The sequence below is a fragment of the Heloderma suspectum genome, chromosome Z (genome assembly GCF_057233095.1).
Source record: "Heloderma suspectum isolate Gila_16-S chromosome Z, 16-S_ref, whole genome shotgun sequence".
NCBI lineage: Eukaryota > Metazoa > Chordata > Lepidosauria > Squamata > Helodermatidae > Heloderma > Heloderma suspectum.
In genome coordinates this window covers 19,766,542-19,777,766 of record NC_139476.1, presented here as the reverse complement: position 1 = coordinate 19,777,766, position 11,225 = coordinate 19,766,542, and the positions used below count along the sequence as shown (strand labels likewise).

At 59.4% G+C, this 11,225-nt stretch overlaps 1 pseudogene; it reads right to left on the bottom strand.

The window, feature by feature from the left end:
* Positions 1-3,144: 3,144 nt before the first annotated feature.
* LOC146333867 (tetraspanin-33-like) lies at positions 3,145-9,659 on the bottom strand (annotated as a pseudogene).
* Positions 9,660-11,225: the final 1,566 nt, after the last annotated feature.

Below are 11,225 nucleotides of genomic sequence, written 5' to 3'. Positions count from 1 at the left end.
CAGGGACTGCTTTCTGCGTCGGGGGCTGGACTCGATGGCCTTGCAGGCCCCTTCCAACCCTGCTGTTCCGTGACTCTGTGAAATCAGATTAGCGGTGGTGGAAGGCGCAACTCTCCCATCGGCAGCTGTGGTGCGCGCGCGCGCGCGAGCTGAAGGGCAAATGCGTTGGGTGTGAAGTTTTCACTTTGTGGCACGTCTCAACTGCAAGTCGCCTTGGGGCCCCTGTTTGGGCTGGAAGGTGGCTCATCGCTTTGTAAGCTCAAGAGCAACACACCGCCGTCCCTGCTCAAACCACAGGAAAGGGAAAAAACCAAATGCGCAGTTATGCGATGGGGGATGCGTGTCTCCACAACACTGCAAGCGAGAAGGATCTTGGCACTGTTGCAGTTCACAAGTGGAAGATGAGCCAACAGTGTGATGTGGCTGCAAACAAGGCCAATGCTATTTTGGGCTGCATTCATAGAAGCATTGCTTCCAAATCCCAGGAAGTTCCCCTCTGCTCAGCCCTGGGTAGGCCTCATCTGGAGTGCTGGGTCCAGTTCTGGGCACTGCGCTATAGGAAGGATCCAGACAAGCTGGAGAGGGGGAAAGTGAAGGTGGCCAGGGGGCTGGAAACAAAGCCCTGTGAGGAGAGACGGAAAGAACTGGGCATGTTTTGCCTAGAGAAGAGAAGACTGAGGGGAGACAGGATAGCGCTCTTCAAGTACTTGAAAGGTGGTCCCAGAGAGGAAGGCCAGGATCTCGTCCCGATCCTCCCAGAGCACAGGACTCGGAATCGTGGGCTCCAGTGTCTTTCAAGACGAGGCTGGACAGCCATCTGTCAGGGATGCTCTGACTTGGACTCCTGCATTGAGCAGGGGGTTGGACTCGATGGCCTTGTAGGCCCCTTCCAACCCTCCTATTCTATGATTCTATGACAGGAAGCCAGATTCTGGCTGGACATCAGGAGAAATGTCCTGACTGGTAGAGCAATAGGACAATGGAACCCATGACCTGGGGAGATGGGGGGCTCCCCCACACCAGAGGCGTTCAACACGAGGCTGGACAGCCACCTGTCAGGGATGCTCCGACTTGGGTTCGTGCACTGAGCATGGGGTTGGACTAGATGGTCTTTCAGGACCCTTCCAACCCTACTATTCCACGATTCGATGAATTTCTCACTGACTTGTATTTCAACAAGTTCATGTCGCTGAAATTCAATCTTTCAAGAAGGGGCTTTGAGGTCACTGAAGGATGCTCTGAGAGTTTGCCGAACCTCCGTTCCTTCGGAAATTCAACCCCGTTCCCTGTGGTCTGAGCAGGGACAAAGGTTTTTTATCATCATCATCATGCCACCTACCTGAATTGGCTCAGCGCTGCACTGCCGTCTGTGCTGTCACCCAACAAGGTTTTGTGACTGGCACCCCGTTAAGGCAGTCACCGCCGTCTGCACTTTCTGCATTTCAGTATCATAGAATCATAGAATAGTAGGGTTGGAAGGGGCCTACGAGGCCATCAAGTCCAACCCCCTGCTCAATCTGTTCAGCGGCTCGGATCGCAGTGCCTCTGTTACTGTCCCCAAACCTGGCAGCTGTTAGGACGATTGTTAAGGTGATTTGTTGGTTACATTTATATCCCGCCTTCTTCCCTCCGTAAGGAACCCAAGCGGCGAATTTGCATGTCAGTTCTCTCTGGCCGCACTGCTTGGATCTCACCCCGCTGCCCGTTTATATCGATCGGCCCACTTGAGGCTGACGCTTCATGGGATCGTAGAACAGTAGGGCTGGAAAGGGCTGACAAGACCCTCGAGGCCAGCCCCGGCGTGACCCGCCTGATGAGGTGGCCGTCTCCAGGAAATTTTCTGCCAGAATAAATGTGTAAATTCAAGGTGCCACTTGGTTGTTTATCCGGGGTTTTAACACAGATGTGACTGGGCGCCAGCGTCCCCCCCTCCCCAGAAATGGGGCACAAGGCAGGGCTGCTCGGGTTTGCCACAGACGGCGTGGTCGGGGCCGAAATTATGTGGGCGATCGCACGGAGCACTCCCTGCTCCCTCGCGTGCGAGACGTTCCAGGGCTGTGCCGGAGCTTTGGCTCCTTTGGGGAAAAAGAGCATCGGGGACATGCCGTCCTTTGCAAAATCTGGTTTATTCCCAACGATCCGAGCAGAGTATAAGTGACAGCAAGCAGGCACCCCTGCAGGAGCTCCCAGCAGCGGAGCTCCACGTGCCAGAGACACTGCAGCCATTGGCTGAGCCGCTTAGCGCCCCCCCCCTCCGTGGCTGGCTTGCAAGCAGGCAATGCTGCTGCCGCCATGGGCATCCACGGGGAAGACGTGGCCCTGCAGACAGTGGTACAGGAAGAACTCCCCATTGGTCATCCCGTAGAGCACCCGGTAGCCAGCCAAGAGGGCCAGGCTGGAGATGGGGGCGCCAGGGACTTGTGTGGAGAAGGCGTAGGCCGGCCCGTTGATCAGGAGGCCGGCTCCTCCGTGGCCCAGCTCCAGCACTTGCTCCGCAGGTGGGATACAGCCGACATCTTGCCCCGAGCCCAAGGGAAAGGCCAGCACCATCCCCGAGGCCACGCCGACGCAGAGGCGCTCCCACTGCTCAGGCACTCCCAGGCACTACACAGGGGTGGAGGCATCCAGCGCCTGGCGTGCCACCCCTGCAAGGAGAGGGCGTCAGCGAGCACCGTCCCAGGGGCCCGTGCCGTGGGCCAGCGGCCAGTGGCCAGCAGCTCGGGGGACGGGGCGACACAAGAGGGGCGTGCAGCCAGGCGGGGGCGGCGAAGGGGATGGGGGTCTCCCTTGCCCATAATGCGGGAACCCAGGGAGGATCCAAGGAAGGCCCAGAGTTGAGCCACGGCATTCACTACCGCGGGGAGTAGCGATAGCCACCGGCTCAGATGGCTCTGAACAGGAGCTGGGCCAGTCCTCGGAGGAGGTGGCTCTCAGGGGCTGCTGGTCCTGATGGTGCCAGACCCCCTCCACCTTGGGGCCGCGCGCCTCTGCGCTCTGGCTGTTGGGGAACCTGGGCAAGCAGCTGCTGTTTGGGCAGGGTTGGAAGGGGTCTGCAAGACCATCTAGTCCGACCCCCTGCTCAATGCAGGACTCCAAGTCCAAGCATCCCTCTAGAATAGCAGGGTTGGAAGGGGTCTGCAAGACCATCTAGTCCAACCCCCTGCTCGGTGGAAACGTCTCTAGCTCTTGGTGCTGCGGCCGGCCGGCGCTGGGCACTGCGGTGCGCGCAGGGTCGGTGCCTGTCTCCGGCTCACTTTTCTGGGCAGCCCGTCCTCCTCCTCTCCATGCTCCTGCGTTCCTGGATGATGAACTCGATCTGGTAGATGAGCGTCACCGCCGAGGACAAGGCGACCAGCTGGGAGGGAGGGGCAGGAGCGTGACCCAGGACAGGGTGGCCCCCGCCCCCCGCACTCACTGGGGCTCCCCCGAGTACCTGCTGTTGTCGTGCTCACACTGGGAGCTTTCGGCGGCCTTTTGGGGCGGCCCTCGCTCTCCCGGGGGAGCTGATGTGAAGATGTAGTTCTTGAGACCCCCACCCCAGCCGAAGCAGGATGGGGTGTTGCGCGCCAGGCTGGTGGGGTGGCCAGGCGCCCTACTTTTTGACGGGCCGGCCAGGACAAGCCTGGCGCAAAGTCCAAGAACCGGGAGGACAGGAAGCGGAGCAGGGGGCCCTGGGGAGTTTCTTTGATTTGCAATACTTGTGTACCTGTTAGGGGGCAACCCTGGCTGGCTGGGGGGTGCTGGGAGTCGCGGGACGCCTTTCTGCCTTTCTGTTTCAGGCCCTCCTGGCCCCAACGGTGGGAGGCCCACAGGCAAGATGTGATGCGCGCGGGATCGGTCTAAATGACCTCCCAGGGTCCCTGCCCCAAAGCCCCTCACCTCCAGGACCAGCAGCCCGAAGGCCACTCCGGCCACCACCAGCAGATGGCTGCGTCCCCAGCGGGCGACCCTGTCCAGGCATCCCTCCGTGTGCAGCAGGCTCTCCGCCCGCCAAGCCCTCAGCCTCTGTGCCCCGTAGCCGCGCATGGTGTTCAGAACGGCCTGGAGGAGGAGCGGGGAGGGAGAGCCTGAGACGCGCTGCGCGCAGGTGGCTGCAGGGCCAGACCGAGCGGGCCCAGCCGCTGGTCTCCAACAGTGGGCAGCAAAGTGTCTTTGGGGAACCCGCAGGCAGGGCATGACGAATGCCTGAGCTTGGCTGGCGGCCGCCGCGGCTCGTGCAGGGTCCCTCCGGCTCTCGTCAGTGTTGGCGCCCCGTTGCGGGGACCCTTGGGCCAGGCCCCTTGGGGGGCTCCCTCCCTCCCACTGTGGGTCGAACTTCTCACGAGCTGCTCCTGCTCCCGCGCCGCCGCCGCCGCCTCCCCACTCCGAGGGTGCAGAACCCCTTTTAGCCCTAGGGCCGAATTCCGGGGGGCGGGAGTGCGTTCCAGTGGTGGGCAGGGCAAAGGCCAAGGGGGTGGCCCGAGACACCCGCCTCTTTGACCTTCGAGCTCTTCCTGCCCGTGACTCCGCCTTCGGAGAGGCCTCTCAGCCTTTAAGGATGGGGAGCCCACCAAATGGGAAACGGGGAGGGGCCAGGGCGGTGTGGCAGCCCCAGAGAGCCTGGACGGAGCTCAGGGGGAGGGCTGCATCGGGCCCGCAGGCCCACGGCCCGCAACCTCGCTGCAAAGGCCGCACTGCCGCCTCGCTCACAATTTCGAGGGGCTGATTCCCAGAAGCCGCTGCACCGTGGAATGGATCTGAGGGCTGCAACTGTCTGCGTATATCTGCATTCTGCAGACATCTGCCGATATCTGCATTCTCCACTCCCTTTCACGGCAGGGTAGGGTGCACATTTCAGAAACGAAGAGATGGGCTCTGCTTGGCTTGTTGCGCCGAACTCTGTACGGGATCCCGAGGCAGTGGGGGGAGAGGAGGCAGGCCTTCCAGGCGAGGGCGTCCACGCCGGCCACACCGCTGGGAGGCCCGGCTTTGCGTGAGGGGCGGCTGCCAGGCGGCCCACGCCCTCACCTCTCCGCTCTGCAGGCAAGAAGAGAAGGGCACGGCGCATCGCTCCAGGCTGGGGTTGGCGTCTCGGCACTCGAAGAAAGCATTCTGGGACCAGTCTCTGTAGGAGTGGGCCCCGCAGCACTCAAACTGGGGAAGAGAGAAAGATGGGCAGCGAGCCAGGCGAGCCCAACGGGAACAGACTCGGTCCCAAGTATGCAGAGCAGCGATTTGAAAGACTCTCGGAGCTGCGGCCCCATCACAACCCAGCGGAACCTGGGGTCTCTGGGCAGCCAGCAGAACAAAGGCCTGCTCTGCCCACTAGCCTGCGGGAATGTAGGGTGCCTGCTTTAGGGAGGCCAGGAATATCCCTGAGTTCGCCGCAGAAGGCATTTCCTCCCTTTCCGTTGCCTCCATGCGAGGGCATGGCTTTTCCGTGAACAGCTGGACGTGGCATGACAGCGGTTGTTCCACACGACAGAGTGCCATATCATTCAGCAATGCCCCGTGGCCAAGATCCTTCTATAACCCTGTTTTTATTCGCAAATAAGCCCCAGTCAGAAAAGCCTCCCGCCCCTGCAATGTTAATGAGCAGCTTCCTCTTGGGGCTTCTGCCCCTTTCATGACTTCCTGTGGAGCACGGCAGCAGGACCCCTTGAAGGCCCTCCTGGTTGCCCTTTACAAAGCCTGCTCATCTCCAAGGCTGAGCCTTTTATTGTTCAACATGGAACGATATCGTTCCAACATGGAAGGATAAAAGGAGAATGCATGTTGAAGAAGCAGCTTTTAATTAAAGGGACAGTAGCCCCGACGGACCTCCGCGGTGCTTGGACGATCTGAGCAGATGGCCACTTAGCGCCGCAATTCCATTGTACGTTTCAAGAAAATCACCGCAAATCTGTTCTGAAAAGAGGACGCAGAGCAACGCCTAAAACTTCTGAAAAGCGGACGGAGAGCAATGCCCCCTCCTGTTACCTTCTTCTGAATTTAGTCGATGAGGTTCTGCAAATCAAGGTTATCGCGGTAGCGGGAGATGGCCTGGCCCATCAGAAACGTGGCTTTCTCCATCACCTGGTACACAACAGGGCGGCAGAGGGTCAAGGCTCAGGGGCTGCCCCACAGAGCAACAAACCTGGGGCCAGCAAGGGAGACCCCCACCCTGCCACGGCCACGCAAAACCCAGGAGGGGCCTCTGGAATCTCCTGCCCACCGTGGCAGGGAAGGGGGCCGGAGCCGCCTCCATGGCCGTGCTCTGCTGGGACTGGTCGCCCCGTGGGTAAGGCCACATGCCAGCGCTGTGGGGAGCGTTTTTACCATGCCGGAGAAGAGGAAGCCCAGAACGGCAGCCACGACTTGCAGGATGAAGATGATGAGCAGGAGCCAGGCAAACTGGAAAGCGGGGCGGGGAGATGAGCAGCGCCACGCCGGGGAGACGATGGGCGGCACACGCAGAGCCTCCTCCCCAGGGCTCCGGATCCCTCTGTTGCTCATGTGCCAAGAGGACCTCCAGCGGAGAATTGCCCCGGCAGAGAATTGCCCCAGTAGAGAGGGCCACTGGTTTCGGAGGGCCTTGGGCAAGGCACCCCCTGGGGGCCCCCACCTCCCTCCATGAGCCCACCTTCTCACCCTTGCCAGTGGGCCCTGCTGGGGCGTGGGCCCTTGGCCGGTGCCCGACCATGCTGACCGTGACATTACATGTCTGTATAGAACATGTACGGTTATGGTGATTTATTCCTGTTCTATCCCTGTCTTTTATGGCGAGCCGTTCTAGGGTGAGAATGAGATGAATGACAGGAAGAGTGGCGGGTTTGCAGGTTATGAGTGGCTGAGCAAGGGGGGGCGAGGTGTGTGCACTGTATAATCAGAGCGCTGTGCTGTGCGCGATGGAGAGGGTGGGCTTGGATTAGAGGGACGCTGGATGAGTTAGAGACATAGGTGTGTGTTGACTATGTAGCGATTGACTGAGAGTGTGATCTGGAGCAATGTGTATAAGAGAACATGCATTAGGACCATTCGGAGCGGCTTGCTTACTATTCATCAACTTCTTGCTGTCATTAATAAAGCCTTGCCAGTTCAACCGAATCCCAGGCCTTCTGCTCTTGGGGGCGGTAATAAAGCGGAAAGTCAGGGGAAGGTCATAAAGGGAGCAATACAGGTGAGAATATACACCAGTGTGACCTTGAGGACAGAGTAAAGGGTGGACCTGAGCCTTGGCAGTGGGACTGTGCGTGAAAAGGTGTTTCCTGCTGGGGTGAGAAAGGCCTTGGAGAAGGGGAATGCTCCCTGGAAATGACTGTGTGTGTGTGTGTGTGTGTGTGTGTGTGTATGTGTATATATATATATACACACACACACACATACATACATATATGAATGAATGAATTAATATACATTCATTCAATATATATATATGTATATATATATTTATATATATACATATTGTATATATATAGAAATGAATGAATGAATGAATATATATATATACCTGCATTGAGCAGGGGGTTGGACTCGATGGCCTTGTAGGCCCCTACTATTCTATGATTCTAATATATATATATATATATATATATATATATTCATTCATTCATTCATTCATTCATTTCATTTCTATACCGCCCAATAGCTGAAGCTCTCTCAGAATAGGTGGGAAGGCTGGGGTGCTCCGGAAGAGAGCAGGAAGGCGATGCCTCTGGGCCCTCCTTTCCACGGCCTTCTAAAAGATGGAGCAGAAGGACCGTTTGCCTGCTGGGGAGGCTCATGCTAGGGGGGGGGCATTTACCATACCATTTTCGGCATCGGCGTGAGGTCCCGGAAGGCGCCCAGGCAGCCCACAAAGGTGATGCTGAACATCAGGACGCCGACTACCAGCAAGACCAGGGAGGGGTCGGCCAACAGGGAGGCCACGGCGCCTGGGAGAAGGTGGAAATTGGGAGGGGTCCCTACATCACAGAGGGCAGTCCTCTATCTGAAGGTGTCCTCCATCTGATGGGCAGCCCAGGCCAAGTCAGGTAAAGCTCCCGAACCGGGAGGAGGGGGAGAAGCTCGGAGAGGTCCTCGCCTGGACGGCAGACCGAGCGGGCACAGACGGGTCCCCAGGCCAGGCGTCTCCGCTGCAGGCCAGTGTCTCGTGTTCCTGTCTCAATCATAGCGGCCTTTTCTCAGTCTGCAGCTGCACGCACAATTCGACCTGCTGTGCAAATGGGGCCCCTATGTTCTTGAAAATGCGCCTCCTCTTTTCTGGCTTGGCCGCGCTCTTTCGTGTGCCTGTATAAGCACTCGCCCTAAAGGACATCTAGAGAGGGGGAGCGGACCAGCCAAGAACGTTGCCCTGGGCTCTGAACTGGTTGGCATGGGGGGCCGGGGGGGGGGCTTCAGGCTGATTCCCCTCCTCCCCTCCCACCTTTGTCCCTTTTGACAAACCTTGAGGTTTTCCAAATGTCATTAGCCCCGGCTGGAAGGCCTGAGGTCCTGCGAGCAAAGCCAGCCCTGGGCAAACGTGTTAAAAGCAGCTCCCTGAGACATGAGCCGCCAAATCCAAGGACGCAGAGCCTTTGCGAAGCCTGAGCCGCCAGGCGTTGGGCCTGAAGAATCAGCCCAGGAAAGGCATTCCGCACGTTCTCAGAAGTGCCCCTGCCGGGGTTGGCGACAGCCGCAGCGGCAGAATCGCCTCTCGGACGAAACTCGGGCTCAGCAGTTGGGATGCAAGGAAAAGGTCCTCCCAAGGGTCAGTGTTTCAAATACTTGGAAGTACTGTCAAATACTTGAAAGGGCTCTCCTCCATCACCCTAGAGTGTAGGACACGGAGTCACGGGCGCCAGTGACAGGAAGGCGGATTCCGGCTGGACATCAGGAGGAACGTCCCGACTGTTGGAGCAGCACGACAATGGAACCAATGACCTAGGGCGATGGGGGGCTCTCCCACACTGGGGGCATCCAAGACGAGGCTGGGCAGCCATCTGTCGGGGATGCTCTGACTTGGCGTCCTGCACTGAGCAGGGGGTTGGACTAGATGGCGTTGCAGACCCCTCCCAACCCTACTTTTCTATGATTCTATAGGGATGCTCTGAATTGGAGTCCTAAATCAAACAGGGGGGTGGTCTCGATGGTCTTACAGGACCCTTCCAGCCCTGCCATTCTATGATTGATCATAGAATCATAGAATAGTAGGGTTGGAGGGGGCCTCAAAGGCCATCGAGTCCAACCCCCTGCTTGGGATGCGCTGACTTGGGTTCCTGCATGGAGCAGGGGGGTGGACTGGATGGTCTTGTGGGCCCCTTCCAACCCTGCTGTTCTAGGATTCCATGAAACCTGCCCGGCTGAAGAAACGCGGAACTCCCGATGGGGCGGCGGGGGCTGGGATCCCTGCGAGGCTGCAGCCCGGCTCCGTGCCCTGCTCTCTGCGCCACCCTCGCCGGGCCGGGCCACTCACTGGCTTCCTTGGCGAGCCTGGCGTAGGTCCCGACAGCCACCATCAGACCGCTGGCGACCTGGAGGGGCAGAAGCATGAGCTATCTGCAAGGGGCCGGCTTTGCCCGGGAGCGCCTGCCCTGGCTCGAGGAAGGCCATGGCAGCGGAGCCCGGCTTTGGGGCCTGCAGACCGGGGCGGCCCCGGGCCCTACCCAGAAGAGGTACCAGGAGGCAAACAGCGGGGACTCGAGCAGCTGGCTGGTGGGCATTGTGGCGTCCCGGCCGGGGGGCCTTTGGGACCCGGACGCGTGGCGGAGGGGAGTTGCCTGCTGGCCCCGGGGCCCTTCAGGGCGACCGGAGCAGCCGCGGCAGTGTGGGGAAGGGGCAGGGCGGGGCGAGGGCGGCTGCCTGGCCACCTGCCAGGGTGCATCAGAGGCAAGCAGCGGCTTGATCCCAGCCTGGCCCGGAAAGCCTCCTGGGGCCCGTTTGGGGAGGCTCGAGGAAAGCAAGAGCGAGACAGAACGCTTGGATGGAGATGCTGGAAAGTGTCCGAGAAATGGATCGGCGGAAAGACACCTGTCCGGGGTGCTCTGCCTTGGAGCCCTGCACTGAGCAGGGGGTTGGACTAGATGGCCTTACAGGACCCCCCAACCCTGCTATTCTATGATTCTATAGGGATGCCCTGACTTGGAGTCCTGCACTGAGCAGGGGGTTGGACTAGATGGCCTTACAGGACCCCAACCCCGCTATTCTATGATTCTATACGGATGCCCTGACTTGGAGCCCTGCACTGAGCAGGGGGTTGGACTCGATGGCCTTACAGACCCCTCCCAACCCTGCTATTCTATGATTCTATAGGGATGTCCTGACTTGGAGTCCTGCACTGAGCAGGGGGTTGGACTAGATGGCCTTACAGGCCCCTCCCAACCCTACTTTTTGATGATTCTATAGGGATGCTCTGAGTTGGGAGTCCTGCACTGAGCAGGGGGTTGGACTGGATGGCCTTACGGGCCCCTTCCAACCCTACGATTCTATGAGGCCCGGACGCCTCGCCCCCAAAGCGGGCCAAGGGAGATGCTGGTGTGCAGCGTTCGACCAGCCTGCGGTTCTCTCTCGCGAAGCCAGAGTGGACTGTCGGAGAGAGGCCACCTTCGGAGAGAGGACTGTCTCTCCGAAGCAGGGCACGGGGCCATCCTGGGATGATGCCTTCCCTTCAAAGCAGGCTTGGAATGGGCAGCCATCCAACAGAGGGCTGTCGTCGGGAAAGTAGGCCACCTGATAGCCAGCATCTTAGCTAGGCACCTCTTGCGAGGTTGCCCATGCTTTACACCGAAGACGGAAGAGCGTGAGAAGACCTGGGCTGGATCGGACCAAGGGACCCTCTCATGCAGCATTCTGTTCGCACCATGGCTGGCCAGCTGCCCACAGGAAACCCGCAAGCAGGACAGGAGGGCGACGGGACCCTCCTGCCCATGTTCCCCAGCCACTGGTCCACACAGGCCTCCGAGACTGGAGGGAGCTTAGAACCATCAGGCCTAGTCGCCACTGATAGCTTCCTCCCCCTCCTCCTTCTCCTCCTCCATAAATTGGTCCAGGCCCCTTGGAAAGCCGTCCAACGTGGTGGCCATCCCCACGTCCTGTGGGAGCGGGTTCCGGAGCCAAACTCTGTGCTGGGTGAAGGTGGCCTTCCTTCAATGTCCTGACTCTCCCACCCATCAGGTTCACGGGGCGACCCTGCTGGGTTCTAGGATGCTGAGAAAGGGAGGCTCTCCGTCTGGCATGAGGCCATTGACTCCATTCGCCCCCATTGACTCCATTCCACTCCATTGGGGGCT